This window comes from Rhea americana, unplaced genomic scaffold, assembly GCF_003343005.1.
Source record: "Rhea americana isolate MKP2758 unplaced genomic scaffold, rheAme1 scaffold_10, whole genome shotgun sequence".
NCBI classification, from domain to species: domain Eukaryota; kingdom Metazoa; phylum Chordata; class Aves; order Rheiformes; family Rheidae; genus Rhea; species Rhea americana.
The window spans coordinates 9,412,649-9,439,140 of NW_028185039.1; the positions used below are offsets into that span (position 1 = coordinate 9,412,649).

Genomic DNA, 26,492 nt, shown 5'->3' on the forward strand with positions numbered 1-26,492 from the left:
AGGCAGAATATACATCCATACCGCATAGTCCACACCCATCCTGTGCTGGCGGTACCGTGGCATGAACTGAACCCCAGGCCACTTGCTTTCTCTCTGCACCTTTCTGCCCCAATGGGTTTAACAAGCGTTTGCTTCTGGTACCAATCCTAAGTGACTGCTAGCAGCATCCCTTCAACCTTGAAATGTCTGCTTAAAATGCTGCTCTTCCTCTAAGTAAAATCATTTTGATCAGATTCTGTCCTCTGCTTTTCTCATCTCTCCCTAAACTGAAATGTGAAACATTTAAAACAATAAAACCCACTGTACCGGAAAGCTGCACTGTTTATTTTCTGTGTGCCGCATGCGAGCGTACAGCAGACCTTTAAGAATTCGAAATTCATTCTGACCTTCTTCGTCGGTTATTTACTTTGGGCCTTGAGGAAATGCTTAGCTTAAATGGCCTTTTTCCCTTTCAGAAATCTAATCTTCCAGAAAAATTCCACTGGACAGCAGGTTTTGTAATGGAATTACTGTAGTTAATTCCTATCACAGCAGTTCCTTAATGAAAGGCTGGAAGAAAGTCAACAGGTACTGTATTCTGAAAAAGGTGCTGTAAATAYGGATGTCTTAGTTCGGAAGGGTGTGTCATCGCCCCATCAAGATAATTAATGGTCTCTGGAGTCAGGCAATTAAATGTTGCAATAATAATCTATATGATATCTCCCTTTGTTTCCCAATTAAAACTTTTCAGGCTAATTAAAAACATGGTTGTGTCATGCAGTGTGGTGGTTTCCAACCAGCACACTAAAGTAATGGGTCTCAGCCAGAGAAGATAAACGCTTGAAAAAAAAATTACCCATTTAACACCATTTTATGTCAACGTTGATATATGAAGTTTTGCTTCACAGAGTGGTGGAAAGCATCTTTTCTTTACGGTAACCCTGCAGTAGCTTTTGTATGAGCTGAGAGCCTCCTCTTTTCTTATTTCTTTTCAGGGAAACCTTTATCCATTAAAGTCCTGTAACCAGGAGCCAAGTGCTTGGGTTTTACCGAACAAATGAGCCCAAAGTTATGTCAATTATATGAAATAGTGGAAAAAGATTAATTAAAACTTTTCAGGCACCTCTTCAATATTTTTGCTGACATGCCTGCTATCAGCAGAGTTCTGTCTTCCATCTGGCAGCTTTAACAATATAACACTTTTAGACTGTTCTTAAGGTAATTATGTCAAATATACTGAAAATGATGGGTGGCAATTGGTATTAGTTTCAGATTAATCTCTGCACATTCTGGCATTCCAGYTCTGCTTTCAGAGACTGAGGTGACTTTTTCTGTGGTGTTGGTCAATAGGATTTTCCATTTCTCATTTCTGCCCTGCTAATTGGGATTACACAGGTACTCTGGTTCCTATTTAATATTACAACACAGATGGGGCAGACTCCCTTCTATGCTCTTTAAACCATTTATGCATCCCCCTTTCTTTCCTTTCTTTCCTCGCTTGTGGAGGAATCAATGGGGCAGAACAGACTATTACACCCTGGTCTCTGGGATGGGCACARAAGCATGGGACTCGTTTCTGCTGCCCTCACAGGCCGCCTGGGGCCCTTCCTGCCATCAGGATCAAGTTCAGAATAATTGTTCTTAGACTTAATCTCCTCTTTGCCTGCTGCAAAGCTCTGGAGCTGCAGTAGTCCTCAGAGAATGTCACTGAAGTGCAAAGAAATCACATTTCTCTACAGTTGTGTACTGGATGACCTCCATCTCCAGTTCTGTCCCTGGTCTTGTTATGTAATTAATTAGTGATACCTAATTACTGTAAGGACTTTTGTATCTCTAACCAAATGAATGTGTGTACTCCTTTCTATTTTTCTATTTAAAAAGAGAGGAAAGGGGTTGCTATCACACAGGTAAACATGCTGCGTGGAAATACCTACCTGGCCAATTGCTGGAAACGTGTCCTCATCTCTGCCATGCTCCCAGCCCGTGGGAGCTTTGTCGCTGCTTAAAGCTTTTTTCTGTCCACTCTGCAGTTCATCCTCTGGCTTCCTAGCTACCGAGTGCATCCAGGAGTAGCACTGTGCTGCTGAACAAGTGCATCCAGGAGTAGCACTGTGCTGCTGAAGTTGACAGCAAAAGTTCCCAGGTGCATCACTAGCAGGGCCAACCACTGCTAGTCTTCTCACTACAAAACTCCTCTCCTCGAGGGTCTACTTCTCATTTGTCAGGCTTCCTAAATTTTACCACCCTAAAAAGATTTTAAGAATTTTCATCAGTGCCGATGCTAAGAGAAACAAACATAACACCACATCTGGAAAGTATTTTCCTACGTCAACTTTTCTAAGAAAATAAATCTTTGCCACATGTTAAAATAATTTGCCCTARGCAAAACATCATTTTTGAAAGGAATATAAATTCAGACAAATGCATTTGTTCTTGCTTCAGAAATAAGATCTTGATACAGGAGTATGACTAGAATTGCCCAAATGATTCTTGGTTTGGGCTTTTGTGTGCTTGTAGTTTCTGAGTCACTCTGAATTAAATCACGTTTTTGTTACTTCTGTCAGTGATATGAAGCAAGATCAGTTATTACCAACTGCAGTGCAACGGGCAACTTCAGMCTGTGTTCCTTTTATCCCATTGCACAACCGTAATACAATACATGCCTGTTGTAGAAAGATGAAAATGAAAAATGGAGGACTTCGTAGAAGGCAGCTAGATGGATTCACTGGAAATGTCAATCATTTCTTTTAATTGATAACTGTAACAGATTAAATAGAAAAACTTTACCTTCGGGTCTTTCAGATAAACCTACGTTCATGTATAATTTCATCCCTGAATCTATGAAGAAGAATCAGGTTCACTTCTAATATTTGACTCTCTGTACGGGGAAATTAAGTACGAATTTATTGACTTGATCAATTCTTTTTATTTCTATATGTGTTACTATTAGGTCTCATTTCTGGATTCATTTTATTGTGTGAGAAGGCTAGCTTTCATTTAAAAGAGAAAAGAAGGCTTTCTAGTTCGCAGCACTGCAGATAAAAGATGTAAAACTGAACCCTGAATAATCAACTACAGTGAGAAAAATACAATTTTAATGATCTCATAAATTTGGAAGCCTTAATCCTGTTTATTGACTGCTTTRGGTTAAGCAATGCAGTATTAATGAACAGTGTATCAAGTATCTAGATAAACCTTTAAGTCAAGAAGACTTCGTAAACCTATGCAAAACAACCGATACATTTGTGAAAGACGGGGACGCTGCTAGTGGCCTGTTTGTCTGTGCCTCGGTTCCCTTCCTGGAGGGACACTCATGCCTTGCAGCTAAATCGTGCTCTCTCTGAAAGCTACGTTCAGCTTGAGAAACTCATGGCCTGCGCACAGGCAGCTCATGAAAACCAAAGTTGGTTAAATTGGAAAATAGTTGCTTGCTGCAAATATTTCACTCAGCTCCAACTATGAGCTAATTATTATCAAATCTGAACAAGAATCAAATCCCACAGAAATCAGGGAAGTTTTTTTTATTGATGGGAATAGGGTTTGGTCAAATCTTAAAATCTGTTGTTACATAGTGTATCTATCTGACACAATGCCTGGTATCCACTTAGAAATGTAAGGTCTCCAGACAAATGTACCCTTGAAAATGAAGGTACTTTGCAACTAAACTGATCAGCTATATACACTTGGTCCTCAAAAACACTTCTGAGAAAGGAGAATTAAACAAAACTTCCTGCAAAAATAAAACATCCTTAACTACCTTTTCCAAAAGTCACATTGAAAGYATGCTCTAGGATGGTTACTTGCAAGTATAGCATTTCTGAGTAAAAGGCCAGCCCTGGGGCAAAATTATCCTTCCAGCTCTGCTGGCCAGGACCCGAGAGGAAGGCTCTGCGCTGCTGATGCCTGCAGGTGAGTGGGCGTCACAACCTGCCCTTTGGCTCCACATGTAACATTCAGCCTCAGGTCTGCTTTTCATCTGCTCTTCATTTCTTTTTAAATTTTAAATGGCAACCTGCTTCCGATTCATTGCCACTTTCCAGATTTCATATCCAAAGATRGCTTTATACCCATCCTTCTAGCCAGAAAGTGATATACAGACAAGCTTGTCAGATCCTCAGGAAGGACAGGTCACCGTGGAAATGGTGACTTCACCGGGGAAAACACTCTTGTGCTGCTGATGACTAATTGATCCAAAGCTTCATAGATAGGGAGGTATGATTACATTTATAAATATAATACATATCCCTTACCTCCTGTATTCCCTGTTTATACTTGTTTTTATGCAACATTTATTATGTCTTAATTGTGAACTGTTGCCCATGATGTGTTTATGAAAAGAGATTACCCTGCGTCTCCAGAACTGGTTCAGAGGATAAAGGACTGACCAAGTACCTCAGGTGGAGTAACTACAGGGTTTGTTGATGTGGTTAAAATGGATAGAAGTATAAACTACAAGTAGGATTCATGAACTAMATCTGTCCACTTACCCAAATTTAGAGGTTGCTCTCAATACACTGATGAAATCTTTGGAAAGTCAAGGATTTCTTGCTTAATATGTAGACAACKGAAACCACCAACAGTACTGATGTTACCAGTCCTGGGTCAAGCAGAAAGTCTTGAAGGAGAAACAAAGGAGGTTTGTCCACTGCAGTCATTATTTACACAAACTCAGGCATAGCTTGCTGCAGACATCAACTTGGTTCATGTTTTGGAGTTCATTTCTTCAGCCTAAAAGATAGAGATTCACAATACCTTTAGGGAAAAGCTGAGATTTTGGATCATAAGGTTACTCAGGAGAAACTCTCTTGCTCACTTCCAGCTACCAATCCTTAGTGCTAATCAATCACTAAATTGAAAGCTTAGGAGTGATACTGAGTATCTGAATCTTTTTGCTTTCTATTCAGTTTTGATTCCTGCTACCGTTGAAAAAAGAAGGTAAGATAAAGTCTTTTATCTACGTAATACACCTTTCATCGAAGGATCTTTACATGCTTATTAAGAACACTGATTATCTCTGCTTACGATATTATCATGACTCGTAGTAACCACAAATGTGCTCTTAAACCATAAAAATGTGATGCACAGTTTTAATCATCGCTTTTACCTGCTGTAAGCCAGCGAGGTTCACCTCATTTAGGAGGGCTAAGCATATACACACACAATCAACGATGACACAGATTGTAATTCATTTAGTGGGTTGACTCCATGTTTGAGTCCTTAACTTCAAGCACTAATGGGTAAACAGAGATATCAGAAAGAGATATGCACAATTCATCCAAAGTCTTATAAAGTAAATCAGTCATAGGACTGGATATGGGGGTTGTCATGAGGTCAAGACACTTCATTAGGAATAGTTTCACCTTCTGCTAGTCCCAGTTTGAGAAGTGTTGGGTTGGCTTGGTTTGGGAAGGAAGAACCACAACCTACCTGCACACACAGCACACGCCTGCAATTTTATGGTCAACCACAGATTTTTAAAGTGATGAAATAACAAGGAGAGAGAACAGGACAAGCAATTCTGAACACCAGACTCTTCTGGGATTCAAAGTCGTAATTCTTTTTTACCTCCTTCCTAAAATGTTAATTCAAGTGTGCAACTAAGTAAGTGCCAAACAACTTGTAAAACTTTTAGTAACCTCACATTGGCAGAAAAGAAATATTGCAGAATGTGCTTCATTCCCCTTTGATCTATGATTTATTGATGTACAGTATGAAATATTCATTAAAACAGACTGCTGTTTCTCGTTGATTTGTCATGTTTTTAATTCATATTTTAACACATTAATAAAACTGACACTATTAATTATTTTTTGAAATACCAAATATATTTGAGATGTAAAACTGGCACGGGTTATGTTTGATATTAAAATAGCAGGAGGAATTAGTTCAAGCAAAATATGATCTGCATGTGCTTGTAACGATGTTATATATTCTATGGCCCCATACAACTCCCTGGTTCCCATCACTRCTTTGAAACAACTTTAAATTAGAAATCCAATCTTCTCTTAGAAGCAGTTGTAACATTAAGCTCATGCTGCTTTGGCATTTCATGCAAATACATATGTTCTTCAGTCTTTGCTTTGGATGTAACACATAAATATATTGGAGGGCACAGAAATCTGTTTTTGTGAAATGATTCCTGATCATCATCTTCAGCAGTATTTTTTCTTAGCAGCAGTTTGGTTTTACAATCCACAAGGCAGTTAGTTCTGTTCTGCCACCCCATCTGCTATGTACCAATAACTGGAAGACTTACTCATTTTTAAGGGCAATGTAGCCTGTCTTTAAAAAGGCAGACTGAAAATTGCAGCTTGTTACTTGGAGAAGGGCACRTTGAAATGTGCCTGTAAAAAATTAAAGTTCATATATTGGTCAAGAATACACTACTGAGGTACGTTCACTCTTGTCATGCAATCATTTGGTCCTCAAATTTGAATTKTAAAGTATTGCTCAAAATCAGAATGACCAACTTTCATGACTTTATTAGACTTGTGGTATTTAAGATATATCTCTAGGCCYACTGGTTAATCTCCAAAGGAAAGCTCATTTGGATAATTCTACTTTTCAAGATACTATTTTTTGGAACTGAAAGAGGGCTCATCCATTTATTTTAAACATTTACAATTTCAAATAAATAAACTCCTTTAAATAGTACATGATATGAACACTCAGAAACTGGTTCTTGCTTTTCAGCAAAATTTTTAAGACTCTACAGATGTGGAGAAATGTTGGCAATTAGAATAGACCCAGGACTGCTCAAATAGCTCAGCAGCCAGAAAGCATAAACTGCTCCCCCCACTCCATTATTGCTGTGCAAAATTATGTAATTAAAATAATCACAATCTTATAGGTTTCAGTGGAGCGGGACTTGTGCATTTTCTGCAATGGCAATTCTGCAATGAGAGACCAGCAGAGCCGCGCGCGACAGCACAGCAGCAACGTGAGTGGTTGGACACRCAGGGGTTTCCAGTGCAGTCTCCCACCACAGCAAACCCCGCAACATGCTGTGTTTCCTGATTCCCTGGCCCGGATCCTGAGGCCCGGTTTTACAGTGATACCATGTCCCGGTGCGGCGGGTCAGGGCAATCTGCGCGAGCCTGGGCACAGCAAGACCTCGGGCAGATTTCAGCCTCCTACTGCCCATGGGCAGCTCCTTTCACAACACCTCTGCCATCTGAGGGCAGGCAGAAAGGATTAAATCTGTCTGTGCACAACACTGGAAACAGAGGYCTGAATTTAAGCAACCTAAATTTTAAGGTAATGAATTAAAAAAAAACTACCCAAACTTACCAATTAATGAAAAGCAACAAGGAGAGATTCGGTCAGTAATGAGGAAACTACAACAGCCTGTGTGCAAGAGAACGAAAAGAGATGCGCAAGTGGAGTCCCAAAGTTATCTTTTGTTCCACTGGAGAAACTAAAGAATATTAGATTTAATCGAAACAGAGAATTGACTCTAAATTCCTGAAAAAGTGAGCCCTTAAACCTGAAGAGAGATCCACTAAGATAGCAGTTGACAGGGACGGGAAAGAAAAATAGCATTCCCCAGGAGCTGTGGCCCAGAGCAAGCAGCGGCTGCTTATGTGCTCGCTGTGCCTGCCTCTCCGGTCCACCCACCTCTCCCACGCTGCTGCTGGCGCARTGACCTGCAGAGGTAACTCTGATGGATGACTAACTCCATACAGCCTTGACTGCTGGCATGCCAGGTGGCTATCTCCACTTTGACAAGCTCTTTGGAAGAGATGCATCTAAAACATACTAAGGGTTTGGAAGCTCATCTAGATGTCACTGCAAGATAGCCAGGTCACTAGCATGTCTCTCGCATGGTAGAAAGGCAACAAATGGAAGAGCTTGCCTGGAGATTGGAGAAAGCCCAAACTTGTGACATTATGAGATACCTCCTACAGTGAGAGTTACAAATTCCGCTTTTGCCCTGGTCCCTGTGACCACAGGTCTCAACTTGGAGCTCTGGCAAACACTGGCTGCAGCGTGGGAAGGAGCAGCGGGTAGGTCTCATGCTTCTTTAACTTTGGCAGATAAAAGAAGCGATTTTGTCTTATTGCACATGTACATTATCTGGCAGTCTGAAATCCATGCGTTTTCTACTAGCAGTGTGGAAGCTCAACTTTTCTTCTCCCTCTCCCTCCCTTTTTTTGCTATCGATTTATTTTATGGTAAAACAGCATTTCATCTGACCTTTACAACGGAGGAATCCATAGTTCAGCTGCTCCCAAATCCTTTGCCGTTACATAATTATGGAACAACACTTCAGCTCTATTTAGCAACCGACCTCACACAGAAGTCCAGCAAATACATTGTAGCTGCTTCTTTATTAACTATCAGCAATTTCAGCTACTGCAGATCAAAAGCCACCAACATGCCAAAGAATCATTAAGAGCTGACTGAAGATAAGAAAGACACAATACCGCAAAAGCCCAGGATCCTACAGAGTGTCCAGTGAGGGAAGCCTATCCTCTTCCTCACTTTGTGCTTCCCATGTCGTGACCAACCCACCAAAGGGAATGGCCAAACCTGACTTTCAACAATTCGACCATACAGAAAAGTTTCCGCTGACCTAGAATAAACCTTCTTTCCTTGAGCTGTGATGCCATGTTTGCGTTAGTCCCAAAGCCTGCCAGCAACCAGACAGAAATCGGAGCAACATCTCTTTGTGGCAAACCTTACTGCCGATTACCAGTGGTAGGAGCCAGCACAACTCGTCTTAACACACACACAGTCACAGCACACAATGCAAAATCTGTTCTTAATGACTGCATTAAGGCCAAACCAAAAGAGGAGGAAAACCAGATACTGCATTACATTTTCTAGGCTTCAGTTCAATCTCTGTTCTGTCATGGAGAAGGCTTCAAATGGGAGCAYGTTCAGATCCTAGAGGGGGACAGAATAGATGGTGGGTGAATTATCCTTTCATCTTTACTAGAACTGAACAAAAATGYAACAGAAGTTCCTTAAGCTGGGTGCAGAGTTTATCATTTGAAATATCATTGCAAAAAGAAAACAGTCCCTATTCTAGTAAAATTGGTTTTGCGGCTATATACACACAATTTGTGCAATGGTGCAGGTACCTGAATGATACCTGAAGCTCTGAACGAGTTGCATGCAACATCCATGGCAAGAGCTACAGGGAATAAGTTATAAGTGAGTTTTAAGTATGAAAAATAAATTTGTTCTTTAGTTATAATTGCSGTGTAGCTGGATTTCAGGACTGAGCCTGTGTGCACACTCAGTGCACTAACAGCATTAACTGCCTGGTCCAGGAAAGCCCAGCTCTTCTCAGTACAGATGAGCTGCTGCACTGGCTTCAGGCCAGCTGGAAAGGAGGTGATCGACGGAGCCTTCACAGCTAAATTTTTGATTGATTGTTACAGTGCTATTCAGGTGGGAATGTGGGCTGTTCTAGAAATTCCCCCTGTGCCTTGCCCCATTTGAATGCTTAAATGTGTTGGTTAATGCCTTGGGTGGAGAACCTAGCCCTTCCCTCTGGAGACTCTCSTGGTGGTGATTCCTGCTGCAGAAGTGACCAGACTGTACTCAGATAAGACAGTTGCTGCAAACAGCCAGAAGAAACTGTTCCTGTGGAAATGGTCACGTAGGACAGTCATTTGTATGTAGTTAAGCTATTTAAGAGATGTTTTGTCTGTAGTTAATATATATCAATAGCGATGAATTATACATGTGCTGGAGAGACCACAGGGGATTGCAGGCCAGCTGAGCAAGAAGCATTTAGCAGAAAGTAGTTTGGAGAATCCAACCTAAGCCAGCTGGAAATGCCTTTGCAAGGACACTTGCAAAAGAGACCCCATCTCCTTGCAGGCAGCAGCCAACCACCCTTTTCCAGAGATGTTTCCCCATACACGCATTACCCTAGACAAAGTTCCCAATAAATCGCTTTCCCTTTTTATAAACGCCCCCTGAGTGCCTGTGCGAGACAACTTAACCACCAACGTGCAGTCCCTCCACCTGTGCTAATGCACCCTCCTGAAAGCACAGGACGATATGATGCCACAGCTATACTACTGTCAGTGCCCAAAAGCTGCTCATAAACTTGTTCTGACAGCGCTGATTCCCTTCTACCACCGTGAACGTAGGCATTCAACAACGCTGGCGTGTTGAGCCCCCGGCATAGTCAGGGAAGTGCCTCTGTTTCTGTCTCGAAAGGGTCACTGGGCTATTCACATTGGATGTGCCTCAGTTTCCTTCCTATAGAGGGACTGACATTCAGCCCTTGGAATTTGTGGATGAAAAGGATCATTTAGGAGATATAAATTATGATTACTCATCTCTTCTGTTTTTGACAACCAACAGTGTTAGGTCAAAAGCAAAGCAAGTTTTCATTACTGAAACATGAATCCTTTCCTAATATGGCGGGGCTGAGCAGTCTGGGTGATTTTGTTGTCTGATATCTTTCTCCTTTATGATCTCATATTTTATGGTAGTTAATGCCATTGGGGGAAAACATGATTAGAGCAGAAAGCCGCTTCAGAGCAGCCATTGCCTAGTGCATTCATCACACTTGCTGCAGAGCTGGATTTTTCCTCTCTACAAATATAATCCATCAGTGCAGGTAAAGAGTTAGTTGCAAATAGAAGCACTTTATGTGAACTACTGTGCATCCTGTTTTTATCAGTGTGCTGGGAAGTGTAGTTAGAGTGGGATAAGTTATGTGATGTAGGCTTAGGCATTAATGAATATGAGAAACTAAATTATTGAATTTTGCAATGAAAATTATTTTTTGAGCACAAATTCTTCATTTTTGAATGTTAAGGACTCATAAAAAATGTCAATGGTTTATGAATTAGGCCATTAGCATGCAATTTGTGATTCAAACAGTACCACAGCCCCACGTAATAAGTGACTGAATAAAGAGCAGCCTCTCTGCGCTAGCAAAAGAGTTTGCCAGGAATTTCTGCAGGCGAATGCAGCGGGATGTCGCACTAGGGACTCATTTGTTCCCTCTGGAGATGCACTGTGGCAGGGTCCCATGTACATTCCTAAGCGCAGAGCCTGGATGCGATATTTTGTAGCCCATGCGATGGTGGCCATGGGGCAACTGGCAGGGCAGCTGTGGGAATTAGGGAGACACCATGTGTTCCTGTGATCTTGTACCCGTTCACATGCTCCTATGCATGGACACCAGTGCTACCCTGGCCTGAGAGCAATAGCTATGGCTTTTGCTGGAACTACAAGTAAGTTTGTCCTGTGAAATCTCTTGATTCAAAAAAAAAAAAAAAAAAAAAAAAGACTCATACTGGGATGAACATTGCCTCTTTTTGAATAAATACATAAATACATATATCTTGAATGAAAACACTGAGAAAGAAGAAAAAATCATCCCTTCAAACAGTATTTGTGCTGAGAAAGCCTACCTGGATTGCTTACYGGATTAGGCAGCACAAGGTCATCTAAAGCCCTTGCAGTGTCCCAAACATAAAAGTATGCTGAATCTGCAGAAGGCATGTGGGTAAATGCCAATTCAAGCGGTAGCAAACTTCTGCGACCAGTCTGGTAGCTCCGAAAGGTAACAAAAATGCACAACCRGTATGGATATAAAAATGCTTAGTGACACAGGATCAGAGCGAAGTTGTTGAGAAAATTCCGAAAATAAGAAATTTCTGGGGCAGGTCGAATATAATCTAACAGATCCCTGCTTGCAACTGCTCAAAGCCTTAGAATCTGCGCTAGGGTAGACAAATTCCTCTGAAAGAAGAGGAGCCAGAAGAGGGTATGGAAGAGGAATGKCAAGAATATATACACTATATTATAGTATTGTGGTATATGTAACTGCATGAAGGAAGAGGCAGTGCCAAWTAGAAAACATGGCTCTATTTAACCCGTGCCGGTGACATCAGCGATGCTCCCTTTCTCCCCTTACAGCTCAGTGACATGAAGGCTGAAGCTGTCCCCACCGGGGACAGGCCCTTCGCCAGGGTCTCTAATGAGGCAAAGCCRCCAATGTCACAGCCCCGCGAAGGGGCTCTGCACTTCCTCCTGCCCAGCCGCAACTGGTGCCGTGCCAGGAGTGGAAAGGAGAGGGGCTGATCTGCTGGGGGCACAAACGGGGCCTGGGAGAAGCCTCTGATGCAGAAGCAGAGGCTCCAAGGAGCGGTGGCGGCTCCTGCTCCTCGCTGTCGTTAGCACGGGGCAGCGTGCTAACGCTCAGCTCAGCTCAGCTGTTTCACCACTTGCCACGGGCCATATCCCAGTGTCTCCGGTCTGGCTGGCAAGGCTCTGGCAATGTATGTCCTGGATTTTTTTCCTCTCTCCCTTTTYGCAGCTGAATACACAGCCACCTATGCTATACAGGTACGCAGAGGAGAACTGCAGCTCGCTGCGACGGGAGCGTTTGATAGATGGACAGACCAGGCCACTTTCAGGCTTCAGAACAACATGTCACTGGACTAACATTCCTTAGTCTTTATGGATGATTACCACCACATAAGCAAAGCAGTTAGCATCTTCTTATTCCAATCTTATTCCAACTTAGCTGCGGGAATGCAGTAGCTCTGCGGCTGGTGCCACATGGTTGGCACTGCTGGCTSCTGTCCTCCGTGGTCACATCAGCTGAAGGACCCACTCTGAAGCTCTTCTGCAACCAATAGGGGTGACTCTTTCTTTCCTCATTGGTGGTGGTGGTGTTACACCCCCTGCCCCCCCCCCCCCCCCCAAAAAAAAAGAAGTTCTCATCTTCTTCCAATACAGTTTGTCTCATTCTAGGGACCTGGACTTGTGCGAGTTTCACCGGGCATTTTTCTTGTTTGTCCTGTAGGGATTTTCTGTTTTCACCAGATATCTTTCCTGCCTGCTCTACATCCTTTGTTCTTATCTTGCAGATTTTACTATTTGCACGTTTTCTTGTACCCATTTGGGCACTCATACTACAGGTCTCCACTGGCCCTTTTGCAGTTGCACATTATTTATATAGTTAAGGTTATATTTGYTAAAAAAATGCTTGCTGCTTAGTGTTACAACACCACAAAATTCTTACTGTTGCTAGTTGCACTATTTTAGACTGCTTATGTTTGGTTTCAAGGCAAGACAATATTATTTATATTTTGCTTAATACGCTCCTGCTTTATGGGTTCAACAGACCTCTGCTTTGGCAATACCCTTTTGCATTCAGTGAAACTATTCTGTAGTCTTTGCTAATGAAGGTGCAGCTGCTGCTACAGGCTTGCTCAGGCATACTGTTAATCCTGCTGAAGCCCTGGCAGACAGCTTGTGCCATGGGAAGGGGCTTGTACACCTTGTACAGCTGCAAGGAAAGCTCTTGTATTACAAAGGTCAGAAACCATACCAAAAAAAAAACCAAAAAAAAACCCCAAAAAACCCCAAACAAACAAACAAACAAACAAAAAAAACCCAAAAATCAAAAAAACCCACCATCCTAGAGAGAGGACATTTAGCAATTTTGAACTATTGAAAAGTCTTTCTAAAGAGTCACTGTCAAATTTATCTCCACCTCTCCTTGAGCCTCTTTTGCAGTAATTAGCGAAAGCCCTTGAAACAACCCCCATATACAGAGGAAGGGATTTAGGAACAGACTCTTTTGAAAATTACTGCTTGGCCTGCAAAAATTGTAAAACTCACAGGATGCATCCAGCATCCAGTGCTACCTTGAACACCTGATCATGATCCCTGTTCTCCACCACTGAAGATGGCTCATGCAATCAGAGCTCTTGGATGACAGGGACCACCAGTCTTTGAGCTAGAGAGAAGGAGAATCTTGGCCAGAGAATGTTTTATCTATCATTTTTTTGGCAAAATGTCTTCCAAATAGCAAGAGTTTGGTACAGAGAACAAGATCGCTGCAAATTTCAGACCAGTTCAGGTGCACCTACTGGAGCAGCGGGCTCTGAACACTGGCCACTGAAACACTGAAACAGCACTGAGGTCACCTGAACTGTTACTGCCCCTCAGCCAAGGGCGTCCAGCAAGGCTGTTTTAGCCTGCAGCAAGGTCTCCGCTAAGCAGCATGAACTGTAGCTGAGGAGCTGTAACTCCCCAATGTTAACATGACAAAACCCAGCCAGATGTTGCCCATTTGCATCTCATGCCTTCCTGCAGCTCGCCCTAAGCCTCGTGCCCTGCAGTGCTGTGGCCCCTTCCCTCCCACGTGCCTGCACCCAGGCATGGCTGATGCCTGACCTCCGTGCTGCCGCGTCATGGTGGGGGGCGACCCACGGGTAGGGGCCCAGCAGACAGGCCCCAGGGAGCTCTTGGTGCCTTACATGGACTCTCACATGCTGCAAAGCAAGATCTTGGAGGTGTTCACACTGTAACTGCTCATAGAGGCATGCTTGGAAGAGTCATGTTCTACCAATATTGTCTCAAATTTAGGTATTTTTTTTTTTAATGAGTAAATTGTGGGGGGAAAGGTTCTTTTTTGCAATAAAAGGCAAAGCAGTAAAACCTAACCGATGGCCCTTATCATGATTAATTATGGTCAGCTAGTTGTGCTGATGTTCCCGTTGACCAGAGCACCTTTGATYCAATTCGGCTATGTGGATTTACATGACTGATTGGAGATGCGACMGTTATTTTAAAATTATCCTCAGTGCTTTGGATTTCAGTTTCATGACCATGTTTACATAGCATGCCAGTCACCTCTCAACATAGCACGCAAGCATTTKATTTCTTATTTTAACACCGCACAGTAATATAGAATATGGAACTAATGGCTTTTTTGTTTCACTGTGTTTACTTATCCCTGAGCAGGAACACCTGCAGAACCTTACAAGCTCTGTGGTGTCTTCCAACCCTGGTACGAGTGGGCAGCTGTAGACCAAAATGAACCATACTGAAAACTTGTGCTTCATGTACCTAGCCTACACGAAGGAGGTTAACTAGCAGACTTGTATTTACTAGGTCAGCTTTCAATTTATGAGAAAGAACATGCAATCTGAAAAAAAAGAAGAAGAAATAAAAATATCTCAACCAAAGTCTGTAAATAAAACTGAAATTTGAAAAAATGGACCGAATAGCACTAATCCTTTCTTGGAAGTCTCACGTATGAAAGTGCTTAAGTGATTATTCACTGAATATAGTGCAGGAATTCTTTTCCTCCAAAATCAAACATCCCAGCATCCTGGCCTTTCAAAATAGCTGTCACAAACTCTTTTGAGAAATGAATGATGGTTACCTTGTGTAATAAAATATTCAACTTCACAACAATGCTTTATAAAGAAGGTTCATGAATTTTTAAAATTATTTTGTAAATCACTCTGAAAGCTGACAATGAAGGCTAGCACTTTTGCTGACATATAGATGCCAAGTTATCCTCATATTTGGCTTAACACTGGGATTTGCGGGGAGCCTCTTCCTATTGATGTGTCAGAAACCCTATTCCTTACCTGATGAAAGCATTGCCCCCACACTTGGAGTAGCAAGACATCTCCACGTATTGCGAGCTGCTCAGATACTCAAGGGTACTTCTGTCACGACGAGCTGATTTGGGGGTTATCTGATAGGATGTGTCCGTTGTTAAAGAGAGCCGTGGGAAGCGCGAACAGCAAGGCCCGCAGGCTGCTTTCTGGCAGATCCCCCAAACAGGAAACAGTCGGTTTGAAATGGAATTATTTTGTGGTTTCTCTTCCAAGAAAGAAAAGCTGACTGAGTTAGTTTTTGGAAAAGAAAGAAGCAGACACTAAATTGCACATCAGACTAATCTCTGCAGAAGGCTACAGCATATCCGAGAGCACGGCAAGAGACAGTCAAGACTCAGTMTAGCTTTGCACTGCACTGCGTCCCTCCCACCCTTAGCAAAGCCTTCTGCTCGGCATGGGGAAGTGGGTACCCCCAGCAGCTGACTTCAAGCCCTCTCACTTGCTCTGGCCAGGATTTCACTTAGGCAGGATTATGCTAAATTTTCCATGGGAAGGGCAATGCTTTTCACACCCCCGTCTTCTGAACTAGCAGGGAAGCAGCTGTTGTTACTAGGCAGCCCAGCGACGGCTGCTTAACAGTGCAGCAAGAGAGGAGGACACATGTATCAGCAAGCCCCCAAAACATTTTGGAAGGTGAGTAACAGCACCTGGAGGAGGGTAGGAAACATATTCACACATCACCAGCTCAATATACATCAACACTTTTAAAAAATGTAGTGGCACCTGTGGAAGGAAAAAAAATCTATGATAAATTTCAGGAAATGATTGTCTGCAGAGATCTTTTGCTTTGACTGCACTAGAAAACAAATCAGCCACATTTTTATTACGTGGTCCTAGGCAAGTGAGAACCCCTTCCTTCCCCATCACTAGCAGGAGAGTAAGCACAAGCATAGATAAGAATATCGTGCATTTTTCCCTCCCAAGGCTGGCGTGGGGATGGATAACAGCCTACTGGTGCTCACAGCACTGTGCATCCTGGGTTCAAACCCTGCTGGTGACCCAGATGGAGAAGCTGTTATACAATGTTCTTTAATTGGCAATTTTCTGCTCTGTTCTTTTCTGCATCTGTTATTTATGTATCACAGCTTTACTGCATGCTCTAGACAACAAGGAACTACAGCAGTGGTATCCCCTCATATTTAAAACATTTAGACAGACAAAAACCCCAAATTCACATAACAGAATGGTTCATTACACTCAAAGGAAATTTTGTTGCTTTATGAAACACTTTTCTGAGATGATAAAGTAAGCCCACATGGCTGCTGCACAGCAACTACTGAGCAACAGAGGAAGAACAGAGAATAAACCAAACAGCACGACGCTTCAGCAAAGTTGCTGACCCAGTACAGAAGCTTCAAATGCATAGAGCTGCAACCACAGCACCGCCCCAGAGTTAAGTGCCGATGAGCTTGGTGTTAGGCCAGCAAAATCATCAAGAAGTTGGATCTCTCCTTGTTATTAAATTGGGCAAGCAAACAAATGAAAGGAATCAAAGCAATAACTGAGGGCAGATAACCCTTGGGCTATCTCGTAAGCAGTGGCTGACAGATGTGGATTACTGAAAAAGTAAAGAGCTTGCCACTTGTATGTAATAAAGCCACAGGGACTTCAGCAATACCCGTTTTGTTTTAAGGAAGAGCAAAGGCATATATTGTCAAAACCATAAAGCTTGCCACTGTGAACTGCTGTACTGTTACTGAAGCTATATAAAGACATCACAGGCTTACAGTTTTGAAAGGAGTGACAGCTATTACATGCTGAAAGATTTTGGTGAGGTACTGCATGGAGTAACTAAGGATCATGCAGGGAAGCATCATCTGGACAACCTTTCTGAACTGGTCAGTTGAACTTACTGGATCGGACGTTTGTCACTGTTTTTTCTTTTTCTTTTCTTTTCTTTTTTTTTTAAATAAGCTCTAGGAAAGCAGTATTTTAGCTCCCCAAAGAACCCAGAGGGAGAAAAAAAAGGTGTCTTGCTTGTTTTCCATTCCTGTGCAAATCAAGTATAATTTGTCATCTGAGGATGCGAGCTACCATTTGAACTAGAGCTTGTCCAAATTTTGGCACAAATACTAGGAGAGCTGTAAAAGCTCCACCTGTCACCATTTTCACTGCCTAGTCAGCTTACAATGTTAAGGAAGCGTTAAAGGTCTCTGAAGAGCTCCGGGCTTTGCTGCTGTTGTAATGGTCTCTAAGCCCTTACCTATCAAATTCAAATGTACACTGTACTCTTTTAAGACTGAGATATTTCTATCTTATTCATCCCCTGCCATGTCAGTTTGTAACTGCTTTTTTTCAGTCTGTGAAAAAATAAATGTAATGAGTATCAACTAGCAGCGTAACGGGTGACTTTTTTAGTGCAATGCATATGCAGTCCTTTGATACACACACAAAATAGAAACCAGACGGAGAACATCCATATGACGAAGAATATGCTCTTCTGTTCCCCCTATTAATCTATTCTTGCTAAGAAGTAGTGTGGTTCTAAGAGTTTCATTGGAAAACAAGGGAAAATAATCTCCTACAACCTGATATATCTTAATCTTCCCATATGCTTTGAACCAGAATTCTCTCTACCCCTTCCAAATACCACTGTTCAGCCTTCCAGCACACAACTCACCAGTGCTGCCACCGGGAACTCTCAAAAGGGTGGAATCCCAATGGYACGATGTATGGAACTTGATTCTAACCCTGAAAAATCCCATGTTGGATGYTGGACTCAACATTTTCCTGCTAATAGTATCGGATCTTCTCCTGTTGTGATTTGCAGGACACGTTAAACTGCAACACTATAATGTTTAAGTTCAAAGTTTCTAACATTTCCTCTTACGTGATGTAAAGAGTAACCCTACAGCTGCATATCAGGTCCTGGTGCATCACAATGAAGAACATGGAAAAGACATATTTAACTGTCTAGTTACTTCCAAAATATGTTTCTGTTATATTAGTGTACCCTATGTCCTAATGAATTTCTTTGCACTTATTTGGGATAATAACTCATAAAGAATTGCCATGCTGGGTCAGTCTGCCAAATCTGATGTTGTGTCTTGATTGGTGGCCTATAGTAGAAGTTCAGAGGAGGAGGACAACTAGGTCTCCCCTACGCATATCCCCTCTGTTGTCACAGTTAAGTAGCATCAGCATCCAACCATCAAAATCCAGACCAATGCAACCTTTAAATCAAGTTGTAATGTTCTAAAGATTATGTCAATGTGCTTTATTTCAACTATCTCATATGTCATCCTCCTCTTTTTCTTGTACATCAGGACTAAATAAAAACAAGAGATGCCATTTTTATATTAGAAAACAATCTGGCAAACAGCAATTCCAAGCTAATAAAACTGAGTAGTACAGGTTCTGCTCTACTTAATAAAAGAGGCTGAAGATTTAGAATTAAACTTCACTCACTAAAAGAAAAAAATTAATACTACTAGAAATTAAAATACTAACTAGAAATAAAAAAGCTGTTTTAACAAAATAAAGAAATTAAGTTTTTCCAATTTTGACGTATTTTTATGATCCTTTGTTCTATTGTTTTCTGAAACCAAAGGACTCAGAATACTTTGGAAGAGGCTGTTTTGATATTAGTGATTAAGTTATGAAATATTTTTAGCTAAATGTGGTTACAAACCTGAGCAAAGATGAAGCTCTAAATGTTTTGAGGTTCACCAATTGCTAAACACTGAAATTCAGAGAAAGGCTGCAAGAAAGATAAGAAAATAGCAATCCACGAAATCACTCTAAGGCGTAAAGATAAATGCCCCATCTACACATATAGAACCTCTGAAATGAATAAAATATCTGAATAGTGAAATAAGTAGTCCAAAAAACAAAATTTCAGTCATTTTAAGATAAATTTGCAGCAGGGATTTCTAAAAACTGTCTACTGGGGAAAGAGTGACTAAACTAGAAAAGATTGACGTTAACTAACTTTAAAATATCATAGATTATCAAATAAAATGAGCATTACAACCACTTTAATAGGTAAAGTTTCTTATTTCCTCAAGTCATGATATGATAAATCTCAACCCACACATCAATTTGTTAGAAGGCAAGTCAGAACAATAACGAAGACAAACAGCCATTAGTGGACGAGACAGTTTCATCAAACAAGATCTTACAAATAATATATTGTTGTTTGTCATCAAGACACTTTTAATACACTYGAGTCCTTTCCAAAAGCACCTATAATCAATTCCTTCTAATTTACAAACTCAGTAAGACCACAAGAGTAATAGTAATTTCATATTTTACACACCCACAGAGGTTACGACAATTGATTCAGTTCAGCAAAGTACCGTAATGACTTTGAATGCACTTGAAAGATTTTTGCATTTGTTTTCTGGAGTTGTAAAAAAAGTAATTCAAACTTTGCCACATGGGCACAATTTGTAAAGGTTGTACATGAAAAGTATGGGTTCAGTTCTCACAAAGATAGCTCTCATCTTATTATAACTCATCTGCAAGGCATGCTGGTCCCTGCACTAAAACACTTCTCTTTGTTTGTACTTTATGGGATCTGAATAGATTTCAGAATTTCTACAGCAAAAAGAGGTGGAATGAAAAATGGTAACACTTAAAAATTCTTTAGAACAACTGTTTWTTAGTCAATTCTTTTCATGAATGTTAATAGTAAGGACACGCAACCTCTGCCCTTAGATTAATGACCCATATAAAGAGGAAAGCAATCAGATCCCCCATACCTCACTACAGGATTTTCGCCCATAAAACTGGAAGAATGAATCTGTGGGCTGCCTTTCACTAACAGTTCACTAGCCAAATTTAACTGGCAGTGTAACGGCAGCCCTACTCTTTCTGCCCACAGAACAATATACAATAGTGCCATTTACAAGTTCATCAGAAAAGAAGTGATTTTTAACTGCATTTCTTAAAACGGTTGAGTGACCTAAGTTATAGCTTCTAGTAGGTTATAGCCCCAGAACAAAGACACCAGTGGTTCTAATCTGCATGAGAAATCAAGAGCTGAATAGGCTAGGGGAGTTTTGACTGTTTTCTTAGCATTTCGGTTGAGCCCTGCCAGATCTGGGCCAAGCAGACAAGAAGGCGGGAACAGAGAAACTCCATCTGACTGAATGACAAAGACTTGGCTCATCAGTGCTTGCAATAAAAGAGAAGAAAGGACAGAAAAAGGTACCCAGAGAGCACATCATCATAACGTGGCAATTTGAGACTTTTACTAGCCCTTTTAACGATGGGGGAATCTCCTGGGTGCTGAGTCCTACTGTGGAAATTCTTTCTAGGTGTTTCTCATTTGAGTTACAGCAAGAAAGACGAGTGTATATTTATCACTGCAAACACGGGCCACTTGCACACCTAATTCTCCAAATACGAAAAGCCTTCACAGGATCCTCTTGCCACAGAACAGAGTATCTTTTTCTGCATCCAGGCTTCTGTGTGAATTTAAGGGATGTTACAAGCTTTACTTTGGGGACAGAAGTGCTTACTTTTAATTCTGACGCTCGCCATGAGAACACTGGATGCACATTTGAGCAAGCTCTGCTTTGCGTGCAGCCTTCCTTTTGATGTGTACCATCTGCTCCCAGCCCACGAGGGAGATCGCCTTCTCCTGCAATGCCCTACACACGTGCTAAGGAAAGGATAACTGAGAGTGCCTGAGTAGTTTTGCTGTAAAATAAAAAGATATGTAGGTCCTATTTACTTAGATAATGGAATTCACTGTTAGTGAACTAAAATCAAAGGAATTACACCCTCTAAATTGAGAAGCTGACCTGTAACTTCAAATGAAACAACTTTTTCATTTAGACTTTGAGAGTTTTGGCTTAAAGATYAAGACATTTGAGAGCTCTGGGCCATTGAGAAGACACTCAGTAGCAGGAACATGAAATAGTAACAATACTACTTTGCTAACAGTCCCTGTCAGTCTGCCTTGCCTGTCTCAACGGTCTTTTGGGTATGCAAAAGGTACCTATCTAGGTCCTATCTCGATGCTGAGAGATGGGGCAGCAGCTGCCACAGTGGAATGTGATCTCAGCAGAGGCTTCTAAGAGCTATAGTATTAAAAATAAAAGCTGCAAGAGAAACAATTAAACACTTATTTTCAGTAGCTCTAGATTTGTGCTTCAGAAGAAAATTCTGGGCCCAGGGAACACAACAGCAAAACKGCCATTGTGTTCAGCAGATCCAGGATTTCAAGTACAGTGTTTTGGGGTTTAAAAGCTTGCCTGGTTAGACAACTGATGAAGTGAGAAGCAGAGATTGCTATTTTCCCCCAGACCAAGGGAATCAGTGTCATGGAAGACATGGTAGTAGCAGAGAGATGGTGCTGGTAAGACAACACACTTGAACGATTTTATGATTTATATTCTTCTCCTTATCTGTGACAATATCCATTCTCTGAAGATGAAACAGGAAACATACAGCAGCTGCATATATATTTATTTTCATTGAGTTCTAGCTTTCAGAACAGCGCCAAGATCCATGAAAATAATAACCTAAGGCAGAAAAAAACCAAAAAGATGCAGCTGCACTCAACCTGCAAACTGTTCTCCTCACAGCTCTGTCAGAAAGCAGATCGAATCCTTTTGTTGAGCGGTGAGTGCTCCTTTGCTACCAACTAATTGTGCATCTCTGGTGAAAGTGTAGGTTCCCTGTTACACTTGTGGAATATGATGTGCTCTTCTGCAGCAGGTATTTATTATTTGCTCTCTGACCTTATTGACATGACATTCATCTGTATGTTTTATACTCTATATAGTTTGCTAAGAAAAGGTGCTGAGAAAGGAAAATTGCCTGCCTAGAGTTTCTGGTGAAAGAGAGGATAAAGCATCATAGTAAATCTAACAAAAGTCAGGAACTGAATTTACAAGCACAATTTCTTCTCTTGGAGAAGAGAGGGAAGAATAGTTCCACTTTGAGGGCAGGGCTTGAACTCTCATGCTAGATATTTTAGGTAGGTATTCAACATACATGCAGCTGGGCTCTGAGAAATGAAGTCCCCACAATCGCTAGTTCAACATGCTGGCCCTACGGAGATGCACATGSACGCTTCAAGCAATTTAAGGCAGGTGATAACAAATGTATGTTAGAGTACAGTTGCAAAAATAATATTGTTCTTTCAGGTACAACAAGGGTGAGTATTGCGATAATTGCATGTTTAAATACATGCAGTGGACAAATCAAGCTTTACCAACTCAAGATTAGTGAATAACATGTTGTAAAGGACATTCTCCAGAAGAATCTAGTGCTGTTCCTGGCAAAATGCATGCAGGGTCCCCTGACAGGTAGGATCCAATTCCTAACCTGAACTGTCAGGGCTTCTATGGGCTTGGTTTATAACCACAGTAATTCACTCATTTTGTCAAGAGCGCTACAGGCCACTGCATTAGTGCAAAATCTGCCTCCATGGCTCTCAGTACAGAATCAGGGTCTAAAAATACATGCAGAAAATACTGTAATTTCTCTCTCTTTTTTTGCTGAGTCACAYGTGATAGTCACAGAGCTGTTTTAAATCTTTCTATCTGGGAAACTTTTAGAAATAGTAGGATAAATGAAGAACTTTAGATATTTCTTGAAGATCATGATATACTTACTGAGTTCCAAGTCTAGCTTTAGCTCCAAAGATATTGCAGTGGCTGGAAAGTGGTAAATGATTTTTTTATTAGCCATAGACAAAAATCAAATTGTGCCTCAATTGCCATCAATCTTAGTAAGACTCTGATACAGTGATACTGTTTTATTGGCCAGACTAATGAACACTAGAGTCAGTTCCTTTGTCCTCAGCTGGTTACAAAAATTATTCACGTCCTGCTCTCAGTATTTCAAAGCTAATGGTCTGATTTCTGCCACCAGATTGATTCCTGAGAGAATTCCATTAACGTTTTCTTTCTTGTTCTTTCTTAACAGGTATTATTTTACATAGAACGCAAATGAGAAAATTGCTCAAGTTCCACCATAACTCTTGTCATTAACCAGCTTTTACTAATGCAAAGTATGCATCACTCCTCTTCTGGGCTTCTGTCCTCTGGAACTCAGCTCAGGGCTGGGACGTAACATCGAAGAGCAGTAAATTGCTATCCTCAGCCTTCTCCAACACAACCTAAGCCGCTGAAGGTGATCCAAGCAAAGCTATTTTACTTCATGTTAAAGTAGGAGGTGCTATTACACTGTTAGTTACCCAAGTTCATTGGAAGAGCAGTAGCTTAAAGCAAAGGAAATGGTACATTCTTGATTGCTGCGACTCAAGCTCTTGCAATTGTCTGACCCAGTCTTTACTTGAAGCTCATCTGCGAAATAAAGCTCTTTCCACAACAGCGCTGCTCGCGGTTGCACATCGCAGACTGAGTGGAGACCCTTTCTGTTGCTGAGTATGTCACGATCACGGTGGAACTGATGACATGTTCCTTCTCCCTGCGTGCTTCTGACCAAGAACACTGCTTCACAGCATTTTTATTACATTCTGACATTTCAGAATATGAAATAAAATAATATGAAGAATTACACTCACTGCTTCTTCCAGTCACAGATTTTATGTGACAGTTAGTGTGCCAACAGATCACAACTTTCTGAGAGTGGTTTTTGTATTTGTTATTATTTGAGGAATCGTTTGTGCAAAAGCATTAATAGCGTGGGATTTAAACTCATTTGCAAGCAACAGTTTTGAATATTTAGATCTGAACTGTGAAATTTTGCAAAGATCATGCATCAGAGACTTGTACGGAGCAGTGATTATGAACAATGTTTATAGGAYGCTGTCCAAACACAAGGGTGATGGTGATAACTAACAATGCTTGTATGGTGTTTTCCAAACACATGAAATTTATATTAAATTTATATACCTACAGATATTCTTAAAAACTGAATCTARGAAACTAACCTTTTCTCTCTTTTTATGCTTTTGGAAGATGACATTTAATGCTCAGCTTCTTGCACAGAGAAAGTGAAGTATGAAAAAAAAACAAACTACCACCTGGACTGTCTCGTTTTGGGGTTTTGATTGTTTACTTTTCTAAATTTTAGGGGTATCCTCCACTCTGCACAGACTCAGTGTAAAGAACACAGCTTTRGCCCATTGCTTAAAATAATCACCCCAACGTACCTGGAAGTGTTAGATTTGCTTCCAGTGGAGATTCTGATGGCTATTTCTTAATACCTGCTCATTTCATTATCTCTCTCCACACCAGCTCAGCATGCTTCAAGGGTCCAAAACTAATGTTCTTTAACAATTTATTATGGAAGTACATATGCATTTATTCAATTATTCTCCATAGAAAAGTACAGGTTTCCTTCTTCGGAAATCTCTTTACTTCCTTGCAAAGCAACCCAGTGCCTGCCTTCCTGACAGTACAAGAGCCTTCACAATGCAGCAAGCTAGTCACTGCAAATGTTTCACWACGAAAGTACCTCCGCCCACTCACAGAATAAGGAAACACAAATTTATTCTTCTTTTTTAAGCAATATTGCAGCAACAGTAATGTTTCTCAATGCCTGAGGGAGGAAGATTTGCTTCAGTTCAGAGGATATTAAGGAYATTCTTGTTACTGTTTGCACTGGTACCATAGCAAAGCTAGAATAACCTGGCTGAAATATAGGCATTTTGGGCACCGTTACACAGATAGCAACAAAAACTGGTGTAGTGAGGGGTTTTTTGCTTGTGCTAAGTTCATAAGTGACTACAGATATCTATACTGAAGCTGCCTTGGGTTTGGTGCAATCTATGACAGTAACGAGCTCTGTTGCAACAGAWGTGGCGCGTAGCAGTAGACATCTTAGGATAACGGAGTTCAAGGAGAACTGGTCTAGCAAAGGAAAATACGGCAGAAGGTTTTCTTATTGTTTCAGGGGAATCTGTGTAGATAAGGATTTCACAGCATGAAATCCAGTTGGGTTAATTTGCCTGTTTTTAGCCCCTGCACCTGCCCAGGGGTCCCTGAGTGTAGGCGAGAGGTGGCAGGTAGTGGGCCCTGGGGTGCCCATGTTCTCCCACTCAGTTCAGAGCAAAGTGACAGTTGAGTGCAGAAATTAGAGGGACGCACAACAAAAGTCTTGGCCCCCACATTGATATCTGTAAGTGGCTTAGACACAGATCCCACAAATAACCACCTCCTTCTTTGCAGTAATTTACGTGCCAAATCCTTACCAGCACTTAAATCACTACTAACTACTTCTAAGTAACCATTTTTGCCTTGAGTTGTTTAATTATTGCAGGATAAATGGTACAAGTGAGGGATTCATGGGGAAAGAGTAATTAGCAGTTCCATCTATCTCAATGAAAGAAAATATTATTATTAATTAATATCTGGACAGAGAAGCAGAAAGAGTTTTTAAAAAGCTACAATAGAGATATCTACAGGGGCCACATTTGCTCTGAGTGTCTCTTTGACAGGTATCCATTTATTATTTTAACAAGCTGAGATCGTCTGCATCTTCAATCACAGGAGGTCAATCCTTCACTCCTGTCAAACCTTTGATAACTAAAGCATCTGTATTAATAACTACAAACGGAGAAGAACAGGCTAAGACAGCTATAGTAGGGGGTTACATTGCTTGAAATTGCCAAATAGCAGTCAGCTTGCTTTGCATGAAGGAAAGAGCTTATCACTGCCTGCTGTGGCGGTAATTATTACAGATATGCACTGGCACAATTTGTCTACCTAGTGGACTTTTACTTCCAAGCAACCTTCTTTCCTTCCACAGCAGTTTACTTGTACAGAGGAAGGTATAGTCACACCTGTGAGAGGACAGGGAAAGGGATTTTCAAATGTCCAAATAATACTTTACCCACTGTAAATACTTGACATGTGTAAAGTTAAGACCAGACTACACCTGAGTCTCTGGGCACCTAAGGTGCTTTGTGCACTGRGAGATCCCTCACAGTGACCATCATACATGTTACCTACATGATAACACCACCAGTTAATAGAGATGCACACCCAAAAGAGAGCAGATCCTGGCACCTACCTTTCATGCAATACTGGTAGACAGCTCACACATGCAGAGGCTTCTCCTGCCCACATGCAACATGCTCTTGGTGGCAAAACTGGCCTTAAGGAAAGTCTGCCCTTGATCATGTCTCATGCTTCATTCAACCTTAAAATTAATTTAATTCTCCAATTTGACTTCCAGAGATTT

General features: G+C 41.2%; 1 long non-coding RNA gene across 1 annotated transcript in view; it reads right to left on the reverse strand.

Annotated features, from left to right (window-relative positions):
• Positions 1–2,183: 2,183 nt before the first annotated feature.
• Positions 2,184–26,492, reverse strand: part of LOC146601739 (uncharacterized) — a 73,206-nt gene continuing 48,897 nt past the window's right edge. Inside the window, exons 2-3 of the long non-coding RNA XR_014895681.1 lie at positions 4,467–4,707; positions 2,184–2,224 (exon numbers count right to left, since the gene is read on the reverse strand). This is a non-coding gene — a long non-coding RNA (uncharacterized LOC146601739). The remainder of the gene's footprint in view (positions 2,225–4,466; positions 4,708–26,492) is intronic.